The sequence below is a fragment of the Euprymna scolopes genome, chromosome 24, assembly GCF_053919585.1.
Source record: "Euprymna scolopes isolate OS-2025 chromosome 24, ASM5391958v1, whole genome shotgun sequence".
NCBI lineage: Eukaryota > Metazoa > Mollusca > Cephalopoda > Sepiida > Sepiolidae > Euprymna > Euprymna scolopes.
The window spans coordinates 24186238-24201862 of NC_136505.1; the positions used below are offsets into that span (position 1 = coordinate 24186238).

General features: G+C 32.4%; 1 protein-coding gene across 4 annotated transcripts in view; it reads left to right on the plus strand.

Annotated features, from left to right (window-relative positions):
- The window catches only part of LOC145246629 (protein TANC2-like), a 1068463-nt gene that overhangs the window by 947917 nt on the left and 104921 nt on the right, over nucleotides 1–15625 (plus strand). The gene's annotated exons all lie outside the window — the stretch shown is intronic.

Sequence of the window (15625 nt, forward strand, 5' to 3'; positions counted from 1 at the left end):
AAGATGTCATGTTTTGTTTTTCACATTCTTTTCCTCCTTCGCAGTACGGGTTCGAGCTGCTTGCCTACCGACTACCACTTTTTTCTTTTTCTTTTTTCTTTTTTTTTTTTTTCTTTTTTCTTTTTCTTTTTTTTTGCGCAACGCACACCTCCAAACATCCGGGCAATGCCAGGCACCCAGGTTAATGATATATAAAGATGTTGTAAGATTGTACGTTGAGAAAACAAAATAGGTTTAAGGCTTCTAAACTTCATACTAGAATTGTCTATAAGGACCCGTTGCATAAGAGGTAAAATACTTGGTAAAATTCTTGATAAAATTCAGTTGTAAAGGTTACACCTTTCTGGAACTTGGCGGTTCAGTCCTCAATGCAGGCGATACTAAAACTACAATTGTGAATTACTTAGGTAGTAATAGCTGACGAAATGGGTGAATGTTATCCCCATGGATTAAATAAAAAGTTCTGTTCGAAATTCTGTGCAAATTTCGACAGAAACGTTCTAGAGTTCAATAAGATACATCTGAAGAAGGTCGTAGGTTACATCGATCAAAACCTTATGAAAATTACAGTCAAGATGAGAATAGTAGTCCGAAGAATCCAAATAATACAAATAATTAATCCTCATCTAAAAAATTCAAAAACGTAATCATAAAAACTAATATTAATGTTAAATTTTATAAAATTGATAAATATAAATAAAAAGCTTCAAGATAAATTTTTTTATTCCCACCATTTATTTTTCATCCTGGATCAAACTTCAAGCATTCTGTTCTGACCGCTTGAGACACCCCTTTCGACCTTTTGCCTACATACAAAAATACGTTACTGTTCTATTGTCCATACTTCTCACCTTCGACCTGTGCCACAAGTGACAGCTAAATATGGTATTAGTTGCCAATGACACTAGATCTGTCTGTTTCCATTTTAAGGAACTTTCACAATGGTACTAATACATCGTTTTGGTTTTGCAATAGAATTATCTTAAATTTTTTTTTCTTTTTGTATTTTCGTTAGTTTCATAGGCAATATTTTCCTGCCTTTGTGATAAAATTAACCCCAAATTTCTTTTCTTTTTTTCTTTTGTATTTTTCATTAGTTTCATAGACAAAATTTTCCTTCCCAGTTTATTTTGGGCCTTTTCTGTTTTTATAACCTAGTTTGTTGATCTATAGGTGTCATGTTATGTTAGTGTATTTTTTCCTGATTTGCGGTGTTAGAGAAAAAAGCATTTTCTTTTAAGCTATTTTTTTTCTTCCTCTTTTCAATTTGATTTCTTGTAGTGTTAACAAGAAACAGATTTTTCTTTTCAGTTTTTTTTTTTTAATTTTTTTATTTTATGAAAACTTTGTAAATGAAGAAATTACAAATGTCGAGTGCTTTGTAAAAGTTGGACGAAATTCCTATTAATTTGCCTCCATCTGTTTGAACGTAGTTATCGAGTTTTTAGCCTTAGGTTTTATCGTATATTGTTTTTATAAATGGAAAGCTTTATTTTATGTAGGCATGTTGTTTTGTCTCTTCCGGCATCTCAACCTTCTTACGATTATTAGTGTCAAAGCAAAACCTCTGCTGAAAACGATTTATAGTCCACAATCGTTATAAGGTACGATTCGCTGAGCAAAAGTCACTGCTATCCAAGCTTTAATTGAAACGGAGTTCATACCTTTCTCAATGATATCCTTCTCTATAATGAAGGTCAACAGGAATTTATTTGCGTGTAATTTGGAAGCCAAGTCTTAAAGCTGTCCCATACATACCATCGTGTAAAATGGATGTTAGATTGATGATGACGATGGAACAGAAGAAGAAATAGAATTTACGTCAGCCATTCATCTATTTTTAATACCATTTCTATTATTCAGTCATGTTCCGGTTTGAAATAGCATTTTAATCTGTCATGTTAAGTTTGAAATAGAATTTACGGCAGTCATTCATCCTTTTTTTTTTTTTTTTAATGACATTTCCATTATTTTGTCATGTTCCGGTTTGAAATTTTTTGTTCTGCTCTAGTTTGAAGTAGCATTTTAATCTGTCTGTCATTCATTCCTTTTTTTTTTTTTCTTTTTTTTTTTTTTTAAAGATAGCATTTCTATTATTCTGTCATGCTTCAGTTTGAAATAGAATTTTCGTCAGTCTGTCATGCTTCGGTTTGAAATAAAATTTTTGTCAATCTGTCATGCTCTGGTTTGAAATAGAATTTTTGTCAGTCTGTTATGCTCCAATTTGAAATAGAATTTTTGTCAGTCTCTCATGCTTCGCTTTGAAATAGAATTTTTGTCAGTCTGTCATGCTTTGCTTCGAAATAGAATTTTTGTCAGTCTGTCATGCTTTGGTTTGAAATAGCATTTTCGTCAGTCTGTCATGCTCTAATTTGAAACAGAATTTATGTCAGTCATTCACCTTTCTTTTTTTTTTTTTTAATATCATTTCTATTATTCTGTTATGCTTCGGTTTGAAATAGCATTTTCGTTAGCTTGAAATAACATTTTAAATTCTTCCATGCGAAAGACACAACGTGGAAATATCATTTTCCTCTACACATATTTTGGAATTGTTTCATCTCAAGAATGTTTATTATCTGCTTATCCGGATCAATATTCAATTTCCTTGTTTTCATTTAATCTTTATTGATTCCTTCTAAACAAACGAAAATGCCCTTTTTTATCTTTTGCGTTAAACAGAAACGTTTCTTCAATCGGATTCATTTCTATTGCTTGTTACACCTTGATATATTCACTTCCTTTTAAAAATGATGAAAAAAAAAAGGATGGAAGCTTTACTGCCTGTGGAAGAATCAAATAATTTATTAAGATGCAAATTGCTTGTGAGTTGCCAGCAACTGCATATATTTACTTTATGTACAAATAGCTGTACCTTTCGATAGTTTTGTACCTTTCGATAGTTTTGTACCTTTCGATAGTTTGTACCTTTCGATAGTTTGTACCTTTCGATAGTTTGTACCTTTCGATAGTTTCTCTTAAATTCCTCAAAAGTGAAGCATAATAGGCTTCTGTAATTGTCGTATCCTTTTGTCAGGAAATCTTTTTTTTTTTTTAATTCAATTTTCACCCCAAACAAGGCACAGTGCCACTTTGAAGTAGGGGGTTACTATCGGGGGCATAAGTTGCAGGGGTATTAGGAAGGGAGATGAGTAGCAAGATGTTTGTTCACATTACACTTGAACTTCTACGTGTCAGTACAGTTGGGAAAGCAGAATCCCGGAAGGGAGTTCCAAAGTCTAGCGGTTCTGGGGAAGAAACTACTGGAGTAGAAGGTTTTCTTACACCTAGGGATCTCTATGGTTTAGGGGTGGGATTTAGCTGCTTGTCGGGTTTGTCGGGGGTATTTACGTTGAGGGGGCACAAGTGCTTGTAGTTCGTCAGAGCATTCACCTTTAAAATATTTGTAGAACAGGCAGAGGGATGCAACATTTCATCGATGGGACAGAAGCTGGAGCTTAGATGACAGTTCAGGACCTATCAAATTGGCGACTCTCTTTTGGACCCTGTCCATCCTAGCTCTAGGAGAGTGTGAGCATGACTTTGTCAATGAAGGTGGTGGTGGTGGGGGGACAACCTTGCCTTTTTTAAAGATGATGATCTCAAATGCTTCCACTGCATTGACTTGGTTTTGTTGGTTTTGGTCTCTGGATTATAGTGATAGATCCAGGTTTCATCCTGTAAAATCAGTCTTTAAAAAAACACATCGCCTTATCTGATTGATACATTTCTGAATTCCTCTGCAAGCACTCGGTGCATTCTCACTTATAGAAAGGTGTCAACAATCTGGAAATCCACCTGTCAGACACCTTATGCATATGCAAATGGCTATAAATGATAGTTTCTGAAGACACTGCACTAATCTTGACCTCTTTAGCTGTTTGGCAAATAGTCACGCATCGATCTTCCAAAATGACAGCATCAACTTGACTGATAGATGCCTCATAAATAGGAGTGGGGCAAGTTGAGATTCCCAACCATGTTTGAATTCATGATGCCAGCATTAGACAATGTCATATGATGGGCATCACACACACATATATATATTTTTGTGGAAATATATTTTATTTCCTTATAATATATACCAATCCTTATTTAAGAAGCTCAATGTAATTACAGAGCAATATAGTGAATAAATGACAAAAGACTATATTCCAAAGTTCATGATGTTGACCATCTTATTATTTATTCCTTTAATTCAGTTGACATTTACAATTCTGATGAGTTAAGGGCAAAATAGATTCACTGATTGATATAATAATTAAGTGATTGATTTTGTGCTACGAAACAGATACTGTCAAGAATTGTAAATGTCAACTGAATTAAAGGAATAAATTATAAGATGGTCAACATCATGAAATTTGTGATATAGTCTTTTGTCATTTATTCACTATATATATATATATAGTAAGTTATAAAATATATATGGCAATTAAGCTACACTGAATATTCCGTGTTTCATCCACTCTAGGACTCTTCAGGCTTATGCGCATAAGCCTGAAGAGTCCTAGAGTGGATGAAACGCGGAATATTCAGTGTAGCTTAATTGCCATATATATTTTATAACTTACTAACTAGCTCTACTTACATATTGAGCACTTTTGAAGTAAATACTTAAAGTTTATGCATAAATTTATATTGTCGTATATTAATTTATGTGAGTAAATGAAGTAGTTATATATATATATATATATATATATATATATATATATATATTTCTTTTTAAATGAAATATGTATGATATATATTTTATAAGCTAAATTACAATACAATATTTTGTAAAATAAACAAACATTTATTTGTTTAAAATTAATATTTCGATGTAATACACCATCCTCAGGATATATATATATATATATATATATATATATATATATATATATATATATATATATATATATATATATATATTTGTTTTCCTTGCCATGGTGGTAAATGAAAGAATTCAGTAATTAAGAATTTGTGTGTTGTTCTTCAATGGTGATATTTTCTAATATTCAGAAGATTACACTTGGTGGAAAATACAACCTTAACTTCTATCAATTTTAACGTATAAAGTTCACACAACAATTAAGTGGTTCAACATCCACACAGATGATTTATTTATAACTAGCCTGGGTGCCTGGCGTTGCCCGGGTGTTTGGAGGTGTGTGTTGAGCAAAAAAAAAAGAAAAAAAATGTTGTAGGCAGGCTTCAACCCGTACCGCGAAGGAGGAAAAGAATGTGAAAAAAAAACAAAACGTGACGTCTTTGCTGTTGCGTCCATCACCAAACCGGAAGTGGCGAAAGTTTAAATTAAGTCTAGTCAATCGAAGAGAGGATGACTTTCGAAAATATCGGCGAAAAAAGCGGCCCCTCCTTGTAGAAAAGTGCCCAGTTGAGGGTGAAGGAATTAATGTTTTTAGCCAATTTTTCGATTTTTTTTTTGTCCGAAGGGTCGAGCTTCAAAACGATACCAACCTCATGAAAATCCGTCCCCTCTGTCGAAAATTTTAGGCAGACATACAAATGTACATACATTTAAACAGACAGGTGAGATTTATATTATAGATAGTGAAGACTAGTATAGAACCATTTTTTTTTTTAACAACAGTTAATCTTGGTGCTAGTAAATGCCACAGACAGAACAAACAAGTTTTATGTCAGAGTTTTCCTTCTCCTAAATGCATGTCTTCATGAAAACTGAGGGTGCATCTCTCCTAGTGTTAGTTTTTAAATACACCCCCAGATACAAGCCAGATTTCTATGTATCGGTGCAATACATACGGCACCTAGTATTCCCAAATGGTCACCTATCTGGTATTTGCCAAGTTCATCATTGTTTAACTTGAATGTTGTCAACATCCATAAGTGAAAATATTTTTATTATTATTTCAAACTTGTCACACCCAGGTTGTCAGTCAGTGTCGTTAAGCTCTTAACCACCACTACCACCTCGTTCTTGCTGCTGATGATTTATTTTGTTTTATGGATTGATCTAGTATATTTTTTTCTTTAATTAGATTAATTGATTTCTGATATATTTTTAATTTATTGCTTAAAACATGAAATAAGAGGATCATAGTTGATATTCGTTTCCTTGATATCTTTCTTGTTAGAATTCTTTCTTGAAAGACACTGGGTACTTACAGGAAGAACCACATGAAAGTTGTGAACATCTCTAAGTGAAAATATTTATGTGGGAGAAACTGGATTCGAACTTGTCACATCCAGGTTATCAATTGGTGTCGTTAACCACTAAGCCACCGTCACCTCCTTGCTGATGCTGGATTTATTTTGTTTCCTCGATTGATTTAGTATATTTCTTTTCTTTCATTAGGTTAATTGATTTTTCATATATGTTTTTAATTTATTGCTTAAAACTCACTTTTATTACATGATTTAAATTCATAACTGCACATTGCTAGATTTTGTATTCATTTTTTCCTCCATTCTTCTTAGAAAGGATCATGAATCATTCAGCTGAGATTAAAAATATTATAACAAAATAACAAATGTATGCACATGTACATGATTAATTTTATAATCAAATTAAAATGTTAATGAGACGGTAAAATCTAAGCTTTAATGAAATTTTTTTGTTTCTTATAATTGTGGCAGATTTAAGTTATTAATTTTTTTTATTCCGAATGTTTATAATTGAGAGTTGTGTTCTATTTGATATTTCTGTTTTGATTGTTTAATTTGTGAAAAATATTTAAATCTAGAAAATTTGTTTTTATCGTGATCTTTTTGTTTATCCTTATTTGCGTATAACCGGTTTTCAACCACTGTGCCGCGGAATTATTACTGGTATGCCACAAAGAAATAATAGCTAGAAGCCATTTCATTTCATTTTGTTTAATAAAGACATTTAATTTCTTAATCATCATGGTACCTTGCAAATACCTTAAAAATCAATTGTGGATGTCTAAAATAGAGTACTTGAATGAGATTTCGACATCTCAATATTCCGAACAGCAATATGCCAAGCTAAAATGGAAGCAATCTTACGGCAGCAAATAAATTAGTTACTTTTAAGAAAAAAAGTTGGAATATGAAATAAAAGAATAAAAGTAGAACCTGCGTTATCGAAGTAATTCTGATTTTTAGTGAGCATTTGACATGTTTAGAAAATTAAATTGAAGAATATTTTCCTTCAATCATCATTGAATAATTTTTGAAGAATTTGATTGGATTCATAATCCGTTAATAAATTTATAAATCATCAACCTTTCCAATTTTGTGTTATGTGAAGAGGAAGAATTAGCAAATTGTTCCAGTGATTGTGGTCTCAATTTGAAGTATGCACTACTGCCATTGGACGCCATTTGGATTTCTGTTATGGAAGAGTACCAACTCTAAGTAAAAAAAAAAAAAAAAAAAAGCCATCTAAATCTTACTGCAATTCTCAATTTCGTACCTATGTGAACTGTGATTTTCTTTTTTACTTAAACAACATTAAAAATAAGAAAGAAAAAACAAAAACGTGGAAGCCTGAAAAATATTGAAGAAGAGTTTAGAGCATATCTCTCACACGTTTCCCTACATCAGAGATTCTGAACCAGGAGTAAATTTACCCTTAGGGTGTAAAACAAAAAATTATATTGTCGGGGGTAAATAATTGAAGTCCGTGATAATTAAAAAAAATGATTATATTTTTTCAGATTGTGTCATATCTAAGAAACTTAATACAAATTAACTTTATAATTTTCTATTTAGAAAAAAAATTCTGATTTTCTATATTTTTGTGACACGAATTTATAAACTATTTTTTATAGAAAACACAAAGTCCTAAACAATAAAAAAGGTTCTTTTTGACCTTCTTGTTTTTTCTGTCACTTTATGATGGCTATGACTTTTTTTTGTATGGCAGTAGGGAGTAAATAGAGAACTACATAAAGCCGAGGGGTCAATGATGGCTGACCTACATATTGCAGCAGTAGTTAAGAAGCACCAAACATAACTGCCCCACTGACGTTCATCATTGTTATTCTATACCAGATATTGGAATACAGAATATGTTAATTCGTGTGAATAAAAATTCTCCTTATATGATGTTCTTTGTTTTTAATTATTTTTATTCAAAAAGGTTTTATGAGTAAAATATATTGTGTTAGATGTGCCGCGAAAATTTAAAAAAAAAAAAAAAACTCATTAGTATGCTGCCATGAAAAAAAGGTTGGGAATCATTGGCGTGAGATTATCTTTTTTATTCAAAAAGATTTATAATGGAGTTTCGTATTAACATTTTCGTGGCACTTGATTTGAACTAATCAGATAAAAGCCAGAATTTAGTGCCACCAGATCAAGATGTTTGAAGATATCAGCTTCCTAACAAATGCAATAAACATTGTTTGCTGCACCTAATCATTACAAAAGTTCATACAAAATTTCAACCAGATCAGCTCAGTAGTTTCTAAGAAAAAGTGAAACTGACAAACAAACAGACTAAGAGAAATATTATATATATGGTAGCTCCCTTCAGTTTTGACAGACTATGTATAGACCCACTATAAGAGTGTCTGTGCATGGAAATTTTCTGGCAAGAGTTGTGCAATCTCCGATCACACCTCTTTTGACTAGGCGTTGTTAAATACCAGTTGCAAGTTGCCCAAACATTAAACATGATATGAGTAAAAAAGTAACTGAACAAATTTTCCAGTAAAACTCCAGTTGCCCCCTTAGGGGTGCCTTTCGAGTTAAAATGACTAAAATTTACACTTTTGTGCTTATCAAAAAAAAAAACTGATGCCTTGGATTTTTCTAAAACTTTCTGAAAATTTGATTTGATTTGTATATAATTTTGTTTGTCTATACTTCGTGATAACTCTTGGGTTTGGCCCAGGGGCTCTTTTAAGGCTAATAAGAACACTCTATTTTGGGACTATTTTACCATATTTGTCAAACATTTTCTGTGTATGTCTATTTAGCAGTTTTGCATGGTATTGAACTCAAATTTAAGTATGTTAAGTCCTTAGGGACTTTTGGGGCTAAATGGGGGAGGAGGTCAAATGATGGGTTTAGTAATTGTTTTTTTTTTTTTTTTTTGCATGGTGCAGAACTCAAATTTACATGTTAAGGTCTAAAGCTGCACAGTTTGTTCATTTTCACCAAGATTTGATGTCCCCTGGGAACTTCGGGGGCTAAATGGAGGGGGGGGCGCAAATGCTGAACTTAATCAAATTATTGTTATTTACATATACATCTACATGGGCTGCGCGCACACACAGACACACACACTATAAAGATGACTAGAAAATCTTATTATGCAAGAAATAAATCCAAGGTGTGAGGGGGAAAAGTAACGAGACTGATGTTATAAACAATTTATTTTGACTCCAAACAAGAAATTAAATGATTCCCATTTCAAAGTAATATCACTCAAGTTGAATAAACTTCCTGATTCTTCTCTGCCACACTTCTTTTCAACTTCTGAAAAGATTCTTCTGGAATGATCACTATAGCCCTCTTGATGTCTATGAAACCATCAAAACAGATCTATTTGATGACTTCTTTGAATGTAAGTGAAAAGAGAAAAATAGTCACACTGAGCAAGGTTAGGTGAATAGGGAGGTTGTTCCAGTACAGTGATATTTTTTATTAATTGCTTCGTGTTCATCAGTCATTAAACAACCTGAAAAGAAATTGTAAGCAAAATCATACAAATATTAATGCAATAACAAAAAAAAAAAAAAAAAAAGCACCTGCGATTACAATTATAGGTTTGTTTGCTTTATGGCTTTTCAAGCCTTTTCGAATTATTTCATTAATTCAGGAATTTGGGAAGTTTTTATTTTTCAAGTTCTTTATATCTCCAAGTATTTATTCACTGTGTTTAGTTTGGTTGTTTTGTTTTACGGCATGTCAACTCTTTTTTAGTTATTTAATGCTGAATCCAGTAACTTTGGGAAAAGGTTTTATGCTTCAAGCTTTTTATATCTTCACATATTAATTCATGGTATTTGTTTTTTTTTTGTAGAGGAAAATTGTTTTTGTTTTTGACTTGGCCGAACATGATTGAGTTTTTTTATATGTCCTGCGGAAGGGATATATTTGTTTGAAATAGATGAGTGGTCTTGGCTATGCTATTTGGGTAATAATCTTGTATGTCGGAGCTGGTATACCCTTAAGTGTGAAACTTTTTTGCATTTCTTTCGATGTCCTACTTTAGTTGCTCTATCAGTCGATATTTATGGTCCAACAGCCAATCATATTCTTGTTAGGAAGAGAGGCCCGGATGTACTCTATCATATCATTTTTGCAAAGGGAAAATAAAATAAAATCCCCAATAACATCGATGTTTGGTGCATTATAGATCAGGAGGATTGCATTTCTATACTTCTAAGATATCATGTAAGCTGATAACATAATCCGCTTATCCCTCTTTCTCCCATAGTTCACACAGCACACCTAGTCATAATACTTTTTAAACAACCTTGTATATAAAATAAAATATTTTGTGAGCCGATAATCATCTCTGGCTCGATCATTATCTTATGAACTAAAGTACGTATAATCGAGCAAAAAAATCATTAATTCAACTTCTAACCGTGACTAATGGTGTCATACCCAAGTAATTGACCAGTCTGATGATGGTCACTCAAAATTTACGTCAGTTTTAGGATTTGGGGGACCAAAAATTGGAACTGCTTTTTTTCTTTTTTCTCATTAGCTTTTCTCTTTGTGACTTCTTTGATGTTTAATATTTGCTAATGTAAATCACTGGTTCAAATATCGACCTGTTAGAAGCGTTTGGTTCATTTGGGTCTTTTATCTTTTTTTTATTAGTACGGCTGCTAGGTCTTTGAACTTTTATGCCTATCGATGTTCTTGCCATCTGTTGAGTTTGAGTATTATCTAAATGAATAATTAAGAAAGTTACGCCAATTTCTCTCATCAAAACGTCCTATTTAAAAGGTATGTTATGTAGTCATGTTTCGCTATCATCAGACTCTTTATCCCTATTTGTTTCATTTTATTTTAATCAAAGTTCTCAGAAATCAAGCGCATCTTCTTCCTGAAGCTAACATTTGATCTCTATATGAAATGCATAGATATTCGAATATTCCATTAAAGTTATCATTTACGTTTCAAACACTGAGTTGATAAAAAGTTGACTATTAAAATATGTTATAGTATATCTTTGTTGTGGTCACTTGGTCTTACCAGATTCCAGAACAAGAATCCATCTAGTCTGGTGGAGTATCTATTTTCATGCTGCTACTTGAGGTAACCTCACTCTATAATATAAATCTCACCTGTCTGTTTAAATGTATGTATGTTTGTTTGTATATCTGCTTAAAACATTCGACAGAGGCGACGGATTTTCACAATATTGGTATCATTTTAAAGCCCGACTCTTCAGACGACAAATATCGAAAAATTGGCTAAAAACATTAATTCCTTCAACTGGGCATTTTTCTACAGGGAGGGGTCGCTTTTTTTGCCGATATTTTCAAAAGTCATTCCCTCTTTTCGATTGACTAGCGTTAATTTAAACATTCGTCACTTCCGGTTTGGCAATGGGCCCAACATCAAAGACGTCACGTTGCCTGTCTACTACCACTTTTTTTTTTTTTTTTTGCTCAACACACACCTCCAAACACCTGGGCAACGCCGGGCATCCAGGCTAGTATCTCCTAAGTCAATGTGGGTTAGCCATACCAATAAGATCTTATTTGTGCTGTGAATATTATATGATTTTGAAACGTTTGTACAGAGAGAGACCTTAGACACTCGAGGATAGTGTTTAGTAGGAATTAAAGTTCTCTCCCAGTAGGCATTGGTCCTGGATATGACCTTAAACTATATCCGATGATGAGGTCCCAGCTTGCGGGCTTTGGGGAGTGTAGAGCCACCCTTTAATTGCCATTGCTCCCAGGTCCACTCTGACCCGGAGTGGTAGTACCTGTTAGGGTCCCAACTATGGGTTAAATAGAAATCGACTTGAAAAAAAAAAAAATTAAATATATTCTATTAAAGAAATTTTCTTCAAAATCACTGGATTCGGCATTAAATAACCTAAAAAGGGTTGATATGCCGTAAAACAAAACCAACCAAGTAGGCATTAGACTATAAAGCTAGATGAACTCTCACATTATCGAATAAAAAAGAAAAATATTGTGTAGAGAAAATTATCTGTAAGTTTCATTAATCTTTACAGTAGTACATTTTATACTATGAAGTTAAAAAAAAAAAAACTTTTCTGTTTGTGTGCTCTGCATGCAACTCTTTATACCATAAAATTACCATCAATTGGCCAGAACAGAAAAGAGAGGGAGAAAATGATATTCAACTATGTCTACTTGTATATAAAAAATGCTACATATTTTAGAAGATAATAATATATTCCATGGTTGACGTCTGTTATTTGTCTGTTAGAAATTGCCTCGACTTTTTTTTTCTTTTATTGCAAATTTTTCTATTTACCTTCGTTGTCTACTGAAATAATCTATAAAAATTGTTATAGCGTGTAACTGCTCAAATAATTATATTTTTTTGCACTGAATTATGGTATTCTGAAAAGTTTTATTACAGAAATTGCCAATTTTATAATGACCTGGAACAGAATATATATATATATATATATACATATATGCGTGTGATCGTTTATGTATATTCATGAATATACATAAACGATCACACGCATATATGTATATATATATATATATATGTGTGTGTGTATATATATGTGTGCATTATTGTGTACACATAGGTATATTTATATGCATATAAAAAAAAAAAAAAGTAGAACGGCCACCTAAAACCACTAACCTAGCTCTAAAACAGATCCTTTGTTTGATAAAATGCATGCCCATTGGCTGGTAGGAAGGGGCGCGGTGGATACTAGAAAGCTGATTGGCCAACTAGTAATCCTCAACATGTATAAAAAAAAGAAGCAACGACAGGATTCGCGCATAAGCCTGACGAATCCTATAGTTGGATGAAACGCAGAATATTCAGTGTAGCTTAATCGCCATATATATTTTATAAATTACTAACTAGCTCTACCTACGTATTGAGCACTTTTGAAGTAAATACTTAAAGTTTACGCATAAATCTATACTTTCGTATAGTAAATTTATGTGAATAAATGAAATAGTTATATATATATATATATATATATATATATGTGCGTGTCTTTGAAGTTTGTCAATCTTTAAAACTATGAAAAACAAAAACTTTTAGCCTAAAGTCTTTAGTTGGAAAACTCCTTTACTTGCAAGTCAATTAATCTCCTGTTATCACTTCATTAGTCTTAATTTTATTTTAGGGATTATCAGTTGTTTACCATGTAAAACTATTGTGGGGATTTTATCCCTAGGTCTTCAGCAGTGTTGATCAAACACCACCTCTCTTAAAAAAAACAAAAAACGTTCCGGATATCATATTTAGTTATTTACTCCAAATTAATTTCTTGTTTTATATAAATCTTTTTTTTTTTTTTTTATACCAAGAAGTCACCACTTACAAAGGCCTGGACGCCACTCAAGAATAAGAGTTAATGAGTGTACGGTCATCACTGGGACAATATTGTAGTAATCGTTAGTAGTGGAAATTTGGTAAATTGGATTATTTAAAGGGACTGCTCATCAAGAACTTATTTATGTTGGACTTATAGTCAGCTGGAAAGCAAGGAAACGAAAAAGAGTTCCCCAGGCATGCAGTTCTAAGAAAAAATCTTTGTTCATGGAATCTACATTTAGGTTTAGGCACAGATAAAGAGTGGGGGAAATTATTGATAGTGGTTTCAGCTAGACAAGTGTTTTTCATGAAAGTTTGGCAGATGGGATCATAGATTAGAGCTCAGACGAGGACTTGCCATGAAAATAATGATAGAACAGAGACAGACTCGCAACGTCTCTTCTGTGGGAAAGAGATATTTAATGAAATTTGAAAATAAATAATAATTTTAATCGGTTCAGCTATTGATCAAATTAAGCACCATCAGAATCAACGCACTTTTGCCAACTCAAATGAAGTGTATTTATGCCGGTAATGTAAAAATCTTGCATTCTGGTGGCGAGGAAGTCACTGAAGGCGTTTTTGATATCACTTAGGTTTTTGAAGCACTTCTCATGCGGAAAGTTGTCGAGATGCTTGAAAAAGTGGTAGTCGGTAGGTGAGAGGTCTGGAGAGTATGGTGGATGAGGTAGAGTTTTGTAACTTAATTCATTCACTTTTGCAGGGTCGGTTTAGCGATGTGCGGTCGGGCATTGTCATGGAGAAAAATTGGGCCTTTTCTGTTGACTAATGCTGAGTGTTGTTGTCAACGTTTCTGATGCATTTTAGAATGCAGTATTTCCTCACCGTAATGGTTTCGCCAGCATTAAAAAATCTTTAACGTATGAGACGAGTTGCAGACCACCACACAGTCAGCATGACCTTCTTTTGGTGCAACTCTTGTTTCGAGAAGTGTTGTGGTGTTTTGTCAGCGTCTAACCACTGAACTGAGCATCACTGGTTGTTGTAAAGAACCTACATTTTATCGCAAGTCACAACCTGGTCAAGAAACAGGTCGTTCTTGTTGCGTAAAAGAAGGGAAGCTGAAACACTTCATAACGGCGTTTCTTTTCGTTGCCATTCAATTCGTAAGGCACCCATTTATCAAGTCCCTTTGTCTTTCCAATCTTTCTCAAGTAATTGAAAATCACCATATATGTTACATCATCTAAACACATATATGTTACATCTGATTCAGAAGCAAGTTCAGTTGTGCATAACTTGTCTTTAAGGCTTTTAATTGATCATTGTCAACATCTGATGGCTGACCACTAGATCATCATTTTCAAGACTTGTCGCCACCACAAAATTTCTTAAACCACCATTGTTCCAGCAGCTTTTCGGGCTAGCTTGAATTGAAATAAGAAAATTGTGTGAATTTGTTTTTTTTCCATCATGTATTCAACATTTTAAAAAGAAGACGTAATTTTTGGTTAGATGATTGTAATAGAAACAATTAGATAGAATAAAAAAAAAAACTCCCTTTAAAACGATATATAAAGTAAATTATAATGAAAACTTATTTGAAAATATATTATTTGAAATTAAAATTTAAAATTACGCAAGAACTTTCTCAGCAACCTAATATTATTACCACCGTTTTATCATTTTTAACAATGTTTTAATATCCTCCTACTCTGGTTTTTCTTTTATGTTTATTACCACTGTTTTAACCTAATATTATTACCACCGTTTCAACAATGTTTTAGCCTAATATTATTACCACCGTTTCAACAATTTTAACTTAATATTAATACCATCTTTCTACAATGTTTTAACTTAATATTATTACCACCGTTTCAACAATTTTAACCTAATATTAATACCATCTTTCTACAATGTTTTAACTTAATATTATTACCACCGTTTCAACAATTTTAACCTAATATTAATACCATCTTTCTACAATGTTTTAACTTAATATTATTACCACCGTTTCAACAATTTTAACCTAATATTAATACCATCTTTCTACAATGTTTTAACTTAATATTATTACCACCGTTTCAACAATGTTTTAGCCTAATATTATTACCACCGTTTCAACAATTTTTTAGCCTAATATTATTACCACCGTTTCTACAATGTTTTAACTTAATATTATTACCACCGTTTCAACAATTTTAACTTAATATTAATA